The sequence below is a fragment of the Corylus avellana genome, chromosome ca4, assembly GCF_901000735.1.
Source record: "Corylus avellana chromosome ca4, CavTom2PMs-1.0".
Classification (NCBI taxonomy): Eukaryota; Viridiplantae; Streptophyta; class Magnoliopsida; order Fagales; family Betulaceae; genus Corylus; species Corylus avellana.
In genome coordinates this window covers 13,083,519-13,096,624 of record NC_081544.1, presented here as the reverse complement: position 1 = coordinate 13,096,624, position 13,106 = coordinate 13,083,519, and the positions used below count along the sequence as shown (strand labels likewise).

The 13,106-nt window shown below is 33.8% G+C and overlaps 1 pseudogene; it reads left to right on the top strand.

The window, feature by feature from the left end:
- Positions 1-1,440: 1,440 nt before the first annotated feature.
- On the top strand, positions 1,441-8,676 carry LOC132178083 (probable leucine-rich repeat receptor-like serine/threonine-protein kinase At3g14840; annotated as a pseudogene).
- Positions 8,677-13,106: the final 4,430 nt, after the last annotated feature.

Below are 13,106 nucleotides of genomic sequence, written 5' to 3'. Positions count from 1 at the left end.
ATAAATTCAGTATTTACATTCAGTCATTTCTTTTATTGTCATTTAAATTTTGATTCATACTTTGGTAGGTACAGACCATTGGTCTCATCTCCGAAATATGAGTAATGTTTTATATATATTATTTATAATACTAGTTTGTATTTAGTGATAGTGGCCATTAGCCTCGTCACCAAAAATGAATTCAGGCATAAAGCTAGTATAGGTGACTATCTTAGATTAATATAATAAAATGAGTAAGTAAAGATGAAGTGACGGATAATAAATAAATATAAAAAGATGAGGCTCTTTAAACAATGATATTATTGGAGAATGAACTAAGTATTGTTTGTATGTATATATTTATATGCATAAGTGGAGCAGAATACTACACTAAGGAGAGTAAGTATGGATATTACTAGCTTTGTTTTATTGTTATAGGAATTCTTATTTTGTCTTATTAATATAATTTTGCAATACAACTGCTGCATAATGTGTCTAATAAAATGGGCTGATAAGATAGCCACCTTAAGAACAAGCTGGGTGGATTGCCGCGAGGAACTGTTGGTATCTCAGTGGATGGAGGTATATAACCGTCCAACAGGCCTAATATATAACTAAGCTAGGACGGTGTAGTTGCTAGCACCAAACAGGTAAACCTCTAAAGTGTGAGGGACATAACGGATGTAAGCGAGCTGAGAGCTCATGACAAGAGGGCTGAAGAAAGATTATCATAAAACACAAACTAATCTGTCATTACGCTGCATTCACAACTCATTCATTATTATATATTTTAGTCTTTTTAGTCTTTATCTCTAGGAAAATAGATTACTCACTTGTTTGCCTATGTAAATATGATAACGTCATCTTTACATAGATCTTGATGCAGGAATAGAAAGTGAGGACGATGGTCCTTTTACTGGTTTTGATGGTTGATAGACCATCTGCTGAAGGATTTATGCTTACTCTATGGAGCAAGTCTCATTTATGTTAATCGCTTTTATTATGTATGGTGATGCGTGTAAACTTAATAAATATTACTATGTTAATTTAGGTGCCGTCTGTGGCATATATTTGGTACACCTAGTGTGTACATATATTGTAATGAAAACCATGTTTTTATTTTATTTAATAATATATCACCTCGAAGTATTTCAGTCAACTCAATTGTGTTGTGTAAGTTATTCTTAGGTCATAGAAAAAGAAAAAAAAAAGATACATACTTCGTTGTAAGATTGTATCTTCTAAAGTTGCAGCATCATGACTTCGATATTTGCTAGGTCAAATATCGGGGCGTTACATTCTTCCACTCCTTCTAAATGAAGAATCAACTCCGACTTTATTTGTTTCTTGAATTCTTCTTTTCCTGTTGTCTGTTTGCAGGCACCTGTTTTAAAAGAGAAATGAAGTTTATTGGAACTGGTGGATTCAAGGTTGGGCTCAAACTACAAGACAGAAGAGACTATGGTGACGATCAATGTGGCTCTTTTATGCACTAATGTTTCCCCAACAGTTCGGCCTACCATGTCTGCGGTGGTGAGCATGCTTGAGGGTAGGGCTCTTGTTCCAGAGCTGGTTCCGAATCCAAGTGTCTCAAATGATGAAATGAAAGTGAATGCGTTGTGGGAGCATTTTCAACACATTAAATAACATAATATGTGTAACACTCCTGGTTCGTAAGGGCTAGGTTAGTTAACTTGTTTGACTCAGAGGCGCAAAGAATTACAAGAAAACTTTGAGCACTGCTAATCTAACAAGAGAAATAATCAAAAGAACATTGGAAGCGACTAGGGTCTGTTTGAATTTGTGATTTTAAAATGTGCAATTTGAAAACGTGATTTTTAAAAACGCAGTTAAGCATTTGTCAAAATTACAGCTTTACCTGTAAAATCGTAGTTTAGCTTTTAAAATTGTGCGTTTTCACAAAAGCACCTCATTCCTTGTGATTTGAAAACACAGATTTTAAAAATGACTATTTAAAAAAAAAACGCGAGCCTAATTAAATGATCAATCACATTGGTTTATGCATATTTGTATGTAAAATTGTTAATCAAAACCCACTTTTATCTAGTTTAGGTAATGAGTTTTAAAAGACATAATACATCTGATTGTCTTTCTTTTTTTTTTTTTTTTTAATTTTTAATTTTTTTTTATCTATATCATTGAAATATTATTTTTTATTTATTTTTATAAAGATTTTATTTTTCCTATTAACTTTTGGAAAAAGAGAGACGTGGAGAGAGAAATAGTAGGAGAAATGTTTTTTTTTTTACAAAAAAGAGATGTGGAGAGAGAAATAATATATTAATGAGATGGATGTGTGAACCGTGCCTGCTACATGTAGTGGTGTACTGTTAACAAATGCAACAAGAATGTATTTTACATTTGAGATGCATAATCCGATGCAGAGGATTTTTAAGTGTTTTGCTTATATATGTATAGATGTTTTCATGAAGGGATGATTTTAACGTAAGAGAGTCTTATTGCAGTTCCTTTCTTGGAGACCGATTAACGGGTTCTATCCCCAAATTGCTGGCAAACATCACAACTCTCAAAAGCTTGTGAGTTCTGATCATCCATTTGTTTCTATCTGTGATTTTTTTTTGTTTTTTTTTTTTTAGAGTTTTGTAATCGAGGAATAATGCGGTTTTATTATTCGTAGTACGGTGGAGTTCAATCAACTTTCTGGAAATCTACCTCCAGAGCTTGACCATATGCCTTCCATAGAAAGATTGTAAGATGTTTTTGAATATTCCCTTTTATTACAAGAATCTTATCTCTTTTATTTGGTGCGGGAATTCCTGAGGTTGATGTTGTTGTTGTTGTTGATGATGTTGTTATAGTTTCCTGAGCTCGAATTATTTTAGTGGGGAGCTGCCTGATTCATTTGCAGGGCTGATCACATTGAAGGACTTGTAAGCTACTCTTTCTTTCTTTCCGCATTAAGTTTTTCATCTAAGATTACATATGACGTTTTATTTTATTTTATTTTAATTCCTTTTGTCCATTCAACGTAATGCAGTCGGATCAGTGACAATCAATTTTCTGGAACGATACCCAATTATATTCAAAACTGGACAAACCTTACAAAATTGTGAGAGCTTTGTTCCTTTTTCTTTTTTATTTGTGTTAAAGGATTTTGCCGTTATTTAGTTATGGTTGTTATGTATTATCCCTCATTAAATCAAAATTTGGTAATAACAGATTGATTCAGGCAAGTGGTTTGAGCGGGCCAATTCCTTCTGGCATTTCTCATTTGGAAAAGCTATTCGACTTGTTAGTATCAACCTTTTATGTCACAACTGTAATTAATTTTTAGATGGAATTACATTTGAATTACTTTATTCTTTGTTGAATTTGATATTCAGGAGAATCAGTGACTTGATTGGATCTGAAGAACCTTTTCCACCACTTAATAATCTGACTCAGTTGAAAAAATTGTAAGTGAAATGTTTCAATGACATGATTTTCCAACGTACCCAATGTTATGGCTACTTAAGTTAACATAGATATTTTTAATTTTCTTACAGAATATTGAGGAGTTGCAATATTACAAGACAGCTACCCGAATATCTCGGGGATAGGACAATGTTGAAAAACTTGTTAGTATAGTATCCACTTTTTCCTCCCTTTTTCTGTTTGCTGGTATTTCAAAAATCCTCTAGAAAATGCTTTTATGCTAATTTATGGATCATTCAGGATTCTTGCATGGCTAAGAATTCATTTTGTTCTCCTTGTGTTGATTGACCTAAACCGACTTAAGAATTCATTTTCTTTTCCGGAGACAGAGTATCTTGAGATTCAACAAAGCCTTCTAGACATTGAACATGATTGTTTTTTACAGGGCCGGTCAACTGTGTTTTTTTGTATACCATGAAATGCTTCAGAAAAATTCTTTTTTATAAGATTTTAAACAAAAACCAAAATCATGACCTCCCTTTCCAACCCACTTGCAACTTAAACCAAGGCCCAAGTTCAATCTGAAGATGATTTTTAAGTGATTTAAGAATTGCCTTTTAATTTTGTTTATGACATTCTTTTATAAAAACGACTGTCTTTTCTTGTTTTGACAACTTCAATATGTTGTTTGTTTCTAATATTTTTCAGGAAAGGATTGGTTTTTTAAGGTGCTATTTGTTTTCTAATTCATTTAATTATAAATTTTCCTGCAGAGATCTCAGCTTTAACAAACTCAGTGGAGAAATTCCAAGTAGCTTTGCTGGTCTACAAAAGGCAGATTACATGTATGCATTTTAAATTCTCTGTATATTTTCAAATTACAAAAGCATTTTGTATAGATGAGAGACTGTGATCATTACCACATTAGTGGGGATGAAAAAGGAATAGTTTAATTGTCTGATCTACTAGGCAATCTCAAAATACTGAAGGTTGGCATCCATTTAATGATTTTTCCAATTTACTTCCTAGTTAAAGTTGATCCTCTTTCAAAGGAAATATGTAGCTAAGACTCCTACCTCTACTTCCTATAATAGGGATGCCATCTCATGTAATTTATAATTGTTAATATGAAATCATCCAAAGCATAAATATTCGTTTAATCATTGGATGTGTTAAAGACAAACTACATAACGATACTAAATTGTTAATATTTTATTTTGTTTAGATACTTAACCGGCAACTTGCTAGCTGGAGCAGTGCCTGGTTGGATGCTGAATGAAGGGAACAACATGTAAGCTTCTCTGCCAAATTCTATATATTCAATTTGTTAACAAAAAATGTGGACGCATTTTTTTTGTTTTTTGTTTTTCCTAATCATTGCTAATGATAATTGTGCCTTGTACGTTGGCTCTCTTCTGGAACTTAATTTGCCTTTATGAATCGATTTGTTTTTCTTAAACTGAACAAAATTATCTGTATATGATAAAACTTGCTCAATTTGATTGGTTTGAATGTCAAATGTGAAGAAACTTCGACGTATTTAATGTAAATCTTTATCATTGGAAAACTGTGAGATGCTTCACTAATCAATTATGAAAATGAGAGAGTGAAGGCATATCAAAGCTTACAAGGATTAAAAGAAATGTATTGCTTACAAGTTTTAATCATTTCCAAGAATTTCTAGTACTCCTGAGAGTTCAGTTCTAAGTGTAGTCTCTTGGATTGTATAGAATGAAGTATGACAACAATAAAATCTGAATATTATCATCTCTTCCAAGTATAACAAAACATCATGGAAGATAATGGATCATGTTACTTCTTTTGTGTGCAGTGATCTTTCATATAACAAATTTACGGATGGAGAATCAAGTTGTCAAACAAGTAGTGTGTAAGACTTTCTTCTAAAAATGTTTGTCTGAATGCAAGCGCTGATGGGCATACTCACTAGGCTTTTCTCTTGTTATTTTCTGCAGGAACTTGTTTGCAAGCTCTTTGACTGGAAATAACTCGTAAGTATCAACTTCATCTATCAAAATCTTTTTATATTAATTTTCTTGTGTGTTGCCTTGATATAAGTAAACACAAATCCAATTTTGATCTTAATAATAACTTGCTTTGGACCTTGATTGTTCCAACAGTGGCCTGGTTTCATGTTTGAGAAGCTCTCCTTGTCCTGATCAAAGTAAGTTTGATCAATTGAAAGTAGTGAATAGATTTTCTTTCTTTCCTTTTTGATGAATATGAATTCTATTTCGCCTACCTATTTTGTTGTTACTAATTTGTTGTTGCTTTTATCCCAGAATCATACAAACTTCATATAAATTGCGGCAGAGATGCAGTAACCATTAATGGAAGTATTGCATATGACGCTGATACAGATCTAGGTGGACCTTCAAAATTCTACAAGAGTCAACAAAACTGGGCATTTAGCAGCACTGGTGACATCATGGATAAATTTCAATCTATCGACAAATATATTGTGCAAAGTTCATCTAGTCTCTTTGAACTTTACAAGGAAGCACGCATTTCACCTCTCTCTCTTACTTATTATGCTTTTTGTTTGGGAAATGGAAATTACACAGTAAACCTCCATTTTGCGGAGATAATGTTAACCGATGATAAAAGCTATAGCAGCTTGGGAAGGCGTATATTTGATATTTACATTGAGGTAATTATTACAATATACTTCTACTTTCATCTACTCAAGCAGCTGCTAGCATGAAATGAATGACATAAATGGATTAGAATATTGTAGGGAGAGCGAGTATCGAAGGATTTCAACATTGTAAATGAGGCTGGTGGAGTGGGTAAGGCAATAATAAAAAGTTTTACTGCTGCCGTGACTAATGATACCTTAGAGATCCGTTTCTACTAGGCTGGGAAGGGGACAACTGATATCTCGGTCAAAGGAGTCTATGGTCCTCTTATTTCAGCTATTTTAGTGGATTCTGGTATTTTAATTTGAATCTTTTAATTTTTTGGGAAAAATATAAAAAAGCCCCTCAAACTACCAGTCGTTTTCGATTTAGCCCCTTAATGTTCCAAAAGTAATAAAGTAGCCCCCCAAACTACCAAACTATTGCATTTTGGCCACTCTATTAGTCAAAACCGTCAGTTTAGACGGAAACTGCAAAACGACGTCATTTTGTTATGGGTAAGTTACTACAATGCCCTTTTATGAAAAAAAAAATTTGGGAAAAAATATAAAGGGAAAATTACAGTTTACCCCCCCAAAGTTGACATCGTTTTTCAATTCAAACACCAAAGTTTCAATTTTTGCAATCCATCCCCCCAAAGTTTCAAATTTTTGCAATTTGACCAACTGTATCTAAAACTTCCCAAATTGCCCCTAATTTTTATTTTTTTATTTTTTATAAAAAATTTTAAAAAAAATTCTGGGTGGCTACGTTTGGCCATCTTGCCATTTTTGTAGCCCCAAATTTATTTATTTTTTTTATAAAAAAAATAAATAAAAATTAGGGGCAATATGGAAATTTTGGGATAATATTGGTCGAATTGAAAAAAAATTGGAACTTTGTGGGGGTGGATTGCAGAAATTGAAACTTTGGTGTTCGAATTGAAAAACGCTGTCAACTTTGGGGAGGGGGGTAAACTGTAATTTTTTCAAATATAAAAAAGCCCCCCAAACTACCAGTCGTTTTCATTTTAGCCCCCTAATGTTCAGAAAGTGATAAAATAGCCCTCCACCAAAATGACGTCGTTTTGAATTTCCGTCCAAACTGACGGTTTTGACAAACGGAGTGGCCAAAATGCAATAGTTTGGTAGTTTGAGGGGGCTACTTTATCACTTTTGAAACATTAGGGGGCTAAATCGAAAACGGCTGATAGTTTAGGGGGCTTTTTTATATTTTTCCCAATTTTTTTTTATTTTTTTTTATGGTATAATAGATGGATATTTGTCTTTTTTGTCCACTTTTTATGATTTTATTTTTATTTTATATTTTTTTAGTTTGATGTGTACTACTTCAAGAAATGATATTCAAAAATCATAATGATGAATAAGAGAATAAAATCCTTGTCTTGTTAATTTTCATTGAAGTATTCCTAATTATCAGTTTAGACCTCTCGTTTTCATGAATTACTTTTGGTTGGATGATAATTTCTTGTATCAATTACCTTGACAATAATTTTAACATTGTAACTCTTATGTTTTTTTTTTCTTCAAACATACTTTATACCACAATCAACTGGTATATCTCTAGGTGCAAAGGTCGGGATTGTTGCTGGTAGTGCTTTTGTTATATTTTTGGTTCTAGGTATCTAGGACAGAAAAATAAGATGGAACAAGGTATTTGCAAGGCAATTAATGTTGTTGTTATATAGATAAATATTTATTTATGATATGTTCTTTAGATTCTTTGCATGTGTATGTATGTTTGAACACACAACAGGTGCATATGCACACAATACACTTTAAAATGTCTCAAACTAAGTGGAATGTCAATAATTTGACATGCTTATGCATCTGACTTGGCATCTTCCTCAGATTTAAAGGGTTTGAACTTGCAAACTGGTACATTCACCTTAAGGCAAATCAAAGCTGCAACAAACAACGTTGATGCTGCAAATAAAATTGGGAAGGTGGTTTTGGTTCTATTTATAAGGTATTTGCAGAATAAAGCTTTTATTTTTAGTGAATGTTTCTTATTGTAGTTCTTTCTTTTTGAAGGGTTCCTTGTTCATAGATGAAAAAAGTTTATGTTTCTCAAATGCAGGGCCTTTTGTTAGATTGCACCATAATTGCAGTCAAACAGCTTTCTTCTAAATCAAAGCAAGGGAATCGTGAGTTTGTGAATGAGATTGGCATGATTTCTGCTTTGCAACACCCTCATCTTGTTAAGCTCTATGAATGTTGTATTGAAGGAAATCAATTGTTGCTAGTATACGAGTACATGGAAAATAAAAGTTTCGCTCGTGCTTTGTTTGGTAAAATTTTACCTTAATGCACTTAACTGTTTTTGTTGTGTAGTTTTAGTCATTGATAAGATGCATGTATGCATGATCATTTACTGTTTTTTTTTATTAATTTGATTGATTGAAGGTCCAGAAGAACATGAGTTGAAATTGGATTGGCCAACAAGACAAAAGATTTGTGTTGGTATAGCAAGAGGTTTGGCCTATCTCCATGAGGAATCAAGATTGAAGATTGTTCATAGAGACATCAAGGCTACCAATGTCTTACTTGATAAAAATCTCAACTCTAAGATATCTGATTTTGGTTTGGCCAAGCTCGATGAAGAAGATAATACTCACATAAGCACCGGAGTTGCTGGAACTTAGTGAGTTGTTGTGTATTAATTTAACGTCACAGTGTTTTGTTTTATCTTTTTTTCTTGCTTTCATGCGATGGCAATAGATTCAAAGAAATAGAGAAAAAAACAATTGAAAGTAAAGGAATTGCTAGTAAAGTTCAACTATACCAAAAAAAATTCAGCTTGAGAAATTTCATTGGCTGAATTGTTTTACAATCTAATTTGACTACTTCATGGCAATGATTTTAGTTTACACATGCCATTAAGAACCAAAAAAAAAAAAAAAAAATTACAAATTGTTGCCCTTAATATTAGCAATTTTACAAATTCATGATGCTGAAAATGTTACCCGTTGTTTCGTGATTTCGTAGTGTGTTAAGTGTTAAAATATTCATATTTTTAGGCCTTAACTTACATGTGTTAATCCTTTAGTTTTGATTAATTTAGGCCATTTTAGTTATTTTATGTGTTTTCCTTGTTTTCGTAGGTCATTGGAAGAAAAATAAGCAATCTCAGAAGTTTCGAACTTAAAAGAGCTATTTTAGGAATTTTGGAGGTTCTGGTAGTGCGATCGATCGCAGGGGAACTGCGATTGAGTGCACTACAGGCGAAGACCACAAGCGCAAGGCTCCCGCGATCGAGCGCTAGCACAAAGAGGATCGATCGCAGACCTGCGATCGATCGCACACAGGCTGCGATAGAGCGCACCCATGCGTGATGGCCAAGTCAGCTGCCAGCCTTATTATGGAAAGTGCAAATTCTAGGGTTTTGTAACTTAGTGCGAACTAGGGCTCAAACCCTACGATTTTTAGGGTTTCTAGAGTATTGCAAAGGCTTATAAATAGACCCTTAAACCTCTAGAATAGACACACAATTTCCAAGGAGAAGAATTGAAGCTCTTCAAGTTCAAGTTTCGGGTTTATTCTTTTCCTTTCCTTTCTTTTATTTTATGAAGATGTTTAACATCAAACTTATGTGTAGCTAATTTATTTAGCAGGGCTAGATTAAAGCCCTAGTTATGTTTAGTTAATATTCAATATTGGCGCTTTTGTGATGATCATGTTGTGGTATTTAACTTGATTAATTCATGCTTTCATGAATTCCTCATATGTGTGTGCCTAATCAACATATGCATGTGATATGGACTAGTTAGTTAAATTAATTTGGATGACCGAGTCCTGGGTTTAATAAAAGTAACAAAAGAAATCCACACCGGGTTCTTGGGTTAATCAATATGGGGAACCGGGAGTAGACACCCATGCCTTAGACCTTATGTGTTTGTTGATTTCCACAGTCTTATGCTTTCTTAAAGAATAACTTAGTAGACACCCATGCTAAATCATTTAAGAAATAAAATAATTAGAGTAGACACCCATGCCTAATTCGTTGCTTAGGAAAATCAATAGCTTAAGGAGTAAACACTCATGCCCTTTGGTTGACAAACATTAGATATTCATAACATGATCAAAGTATTGGATATTGATATATTATCTAGATATAATTAGTGGTGGATATCAAAGCCCTAACTTTTTATTATCATCAAATCAAAATTTAATCTTTGTTTTGTTTTACTTTTGGAATTAATTTTAAGCAAAATTTAACAATCCTGGGAATTACCCTATACTTGCACCCTATACGACTATGTTGACCTCGTGCACTTGCGGGTAAAACATATAATTATTTGCCTATTAATTTATGTAGATATTTGTAACAACAAGTTTTTTGCGCCGTTACAGGGAATTGCAGCAAATTTTGTTTAGAATTATTTTCCTTTAGTTGTGTTATTTTAATTTTCAATTTTCAATTTTGGTTTTTCCTTTAATTTATTTTTGTTTTAAATTTTTCTGTTTCTCTAGTTTTTCTCCGAAGTTCCTGTTTTGCCGCTGGAGATGCGCTCGAGCGCCCCTTATGGTGCGATCGATCGCACATCTAGAGAGCAGCACAGTTTCTGCAATAATTATAAATCTGATTTTTGTTTCATGCAGGGTCAGTCAAGTCTGCATATTAGTAAGTTTTCTTATTAAATTTTGTTTTTTATTTTCCTTTTTATTTTAACTTTTTTTTTTTAATTGCACACATGTGGGGAGGCGTTCCAACACCCCATAGACCATGTTCATGTTGCCATGACCCTTATCACCATGTTAGAGAATGTCCTACAATGAGACAAATTTCTAAGAAATTTTATTGGCACATGTACACATCGTTCTCTAGACCGGGGAACGACTGCTATTTTGATTCCTGCAGCCCATCATGGAGCCAACAGTCCAATCTTTCATGGCAAGCTCAAGCTCCCGGAATTCATGCTCCACAATATCATGGACTGCAACATCACTCATACCAACAATTTTATAATCATGCATACTTCTCTCAATCAGCTCCATAACAACAATATCAAGTTGAACCACCTCCCTTTGAGTCTTCTGAAGATACATTAGCTCTGATCCGTTCAGCAATTGAGGAGATGAAGAACTCTCATTTGAAATCAGTTGAAAGGACGGAGGCCCATTGTACACAAAGAACAATTTTTCTCAAAAAGGAAGAGCCCTAAAGTCAGTCAGCTACCACTCTTCATGGACATACATGGAGGAAGAGAGTGTTTGCTATCATAAAGAGGAGCCATCTCCACAGCTCTATGATCATTCCTATTCCTGTCTTAGCCGCAGTCTGCGGCAATCCGTTTTCAAGATAGAAGCTCATGAAGAGGAGCCATCTCCCATGAATTGGTTTCAACATTATCATGAAGAGGAGCTATCTCCAATCAATTGGCCTTAACAATACCAAGAAGAACCACCTCCTCCAAAAAGGTCTGCCTTAGAAGAAGTGAGTCCTGCCTTAGAAGAAGCACATGCTAGCTTAAAAGAAATAATATCAGCTTATCTGAGCCAAATGGAGGAAAGAAATCGATCACTTGAAAGGATGGAGAACTCCCGCATGCAATCATTCGAAAGGATGGAGGCTCACTTCAAGCAAATATCATACATCCTCAAAGAAAAAAAATGTCAAAGTCAGTTTGTGGCCAAACCTAATGAGCACTACATGGAGGAAGAGTGCACCTACTATCATGAGCAACCTGTCACATTAAGGAGTGAAGAAGCGGTTGAAAATCAAGAGGAGGAGAGGAAGGAGGAGCAAACTGAAATTCCACAAGAACCATATCGGGAAAAAGAAGAGAGCACTGGATCTTCTTCAACATCAGCTCTTATTCCCGATGTACCAAGAGTCTAAGAGAGAAGTCTGTTGGAATTATGTGATGAGCAAATTGAGAACATCAAGATAGAAAAGCTCCCTGAGTTTTCCTCATACTTTATTCCAGTTCATGATTCCCCACCGGATGAGAAACTGTTTGAGAAAACTCAAAGTGGTCCTCCCCGATCTATAGACATTTAGAATCACCTTGCAACAGAAAAGATTCATTCCCTTCGGTGCAAGAGAATAAAAGACTGGTGCTTCAAGTTTAAAGTGCCACAATTTGGCTGAAAACGTTAAACTTAGCGCTCATGGGAGGCACCCCACAACATATCCTTTTTATTTTTGTTTGTTTGTTTTATTTTTATTTTTATTTTATTTTATTTTGTTGTGTTTGTTTTATTTTATTTTGTTTATGTTTTCTTTTGTTACTTTAGTATTTTGCAGGGACAAGTGTGCTTCAGTTCAAGTTTGGGGGTGTACTATGAGCCATACTATTTCAAACAATTCGTCTATCTCCCAGGTAAATTCTTTCCATATTATAGATACATTGGGGACAATGTGTAAGTTAAGTTTGGGGGTATGGGAGACACTTTACACACACTTTGTCCCAGTTCTATTTTATTTTTATTTTTATTGTTTATGAAAAAAAAAAATCCTAGTTTTATTTTATTTTGTTTGTGAAAAGAAAAAATTTTTTTTGCATGTTCATGTTTGTCTTAAAATTTTGGTTGATCTTAAAAATTTTGATTTGATTTCATTGGTGAGCTAAAAATTTTGAACATATGATCTGATAATTGAGTTTTTCAATTTGGTTACTTGCTTAGGATAGTTGAGAATTCACATGTTTGATCTGATCACGCACGCACATTAGCACATAATTTGTGGTGTATGACATGAAAGTCTGATGTGTGTGTTTCTATGTCTTGGGTGAAATTGAGTGATTTATTAGATGGATACTTTGACATATATATGTATATGGGTGTGTGTGTGTGTGTGTGTGTGTGTGAAAAATAAAAAATTTGATCATTGATAAGCTTTTCACTGAGTAACTGGACCTCTTGCCTTAAAGTATTGAGTGTTCACGTCAAAAAGTGAAATTTTTTGATTTGGTTAATGTCATGGTTAGTTTGGTTTCGTAGCCTTTTTGACTTGAGTTAGTAAGTCCTAGGGTTGTCTCTACACCTAATGCCCTAAAACCATCTGGTTTTGGAGTCATTGACTTAACACTCGTTACATAGGTCAATTAGAAAGCTTAAGGAAACCTAACAT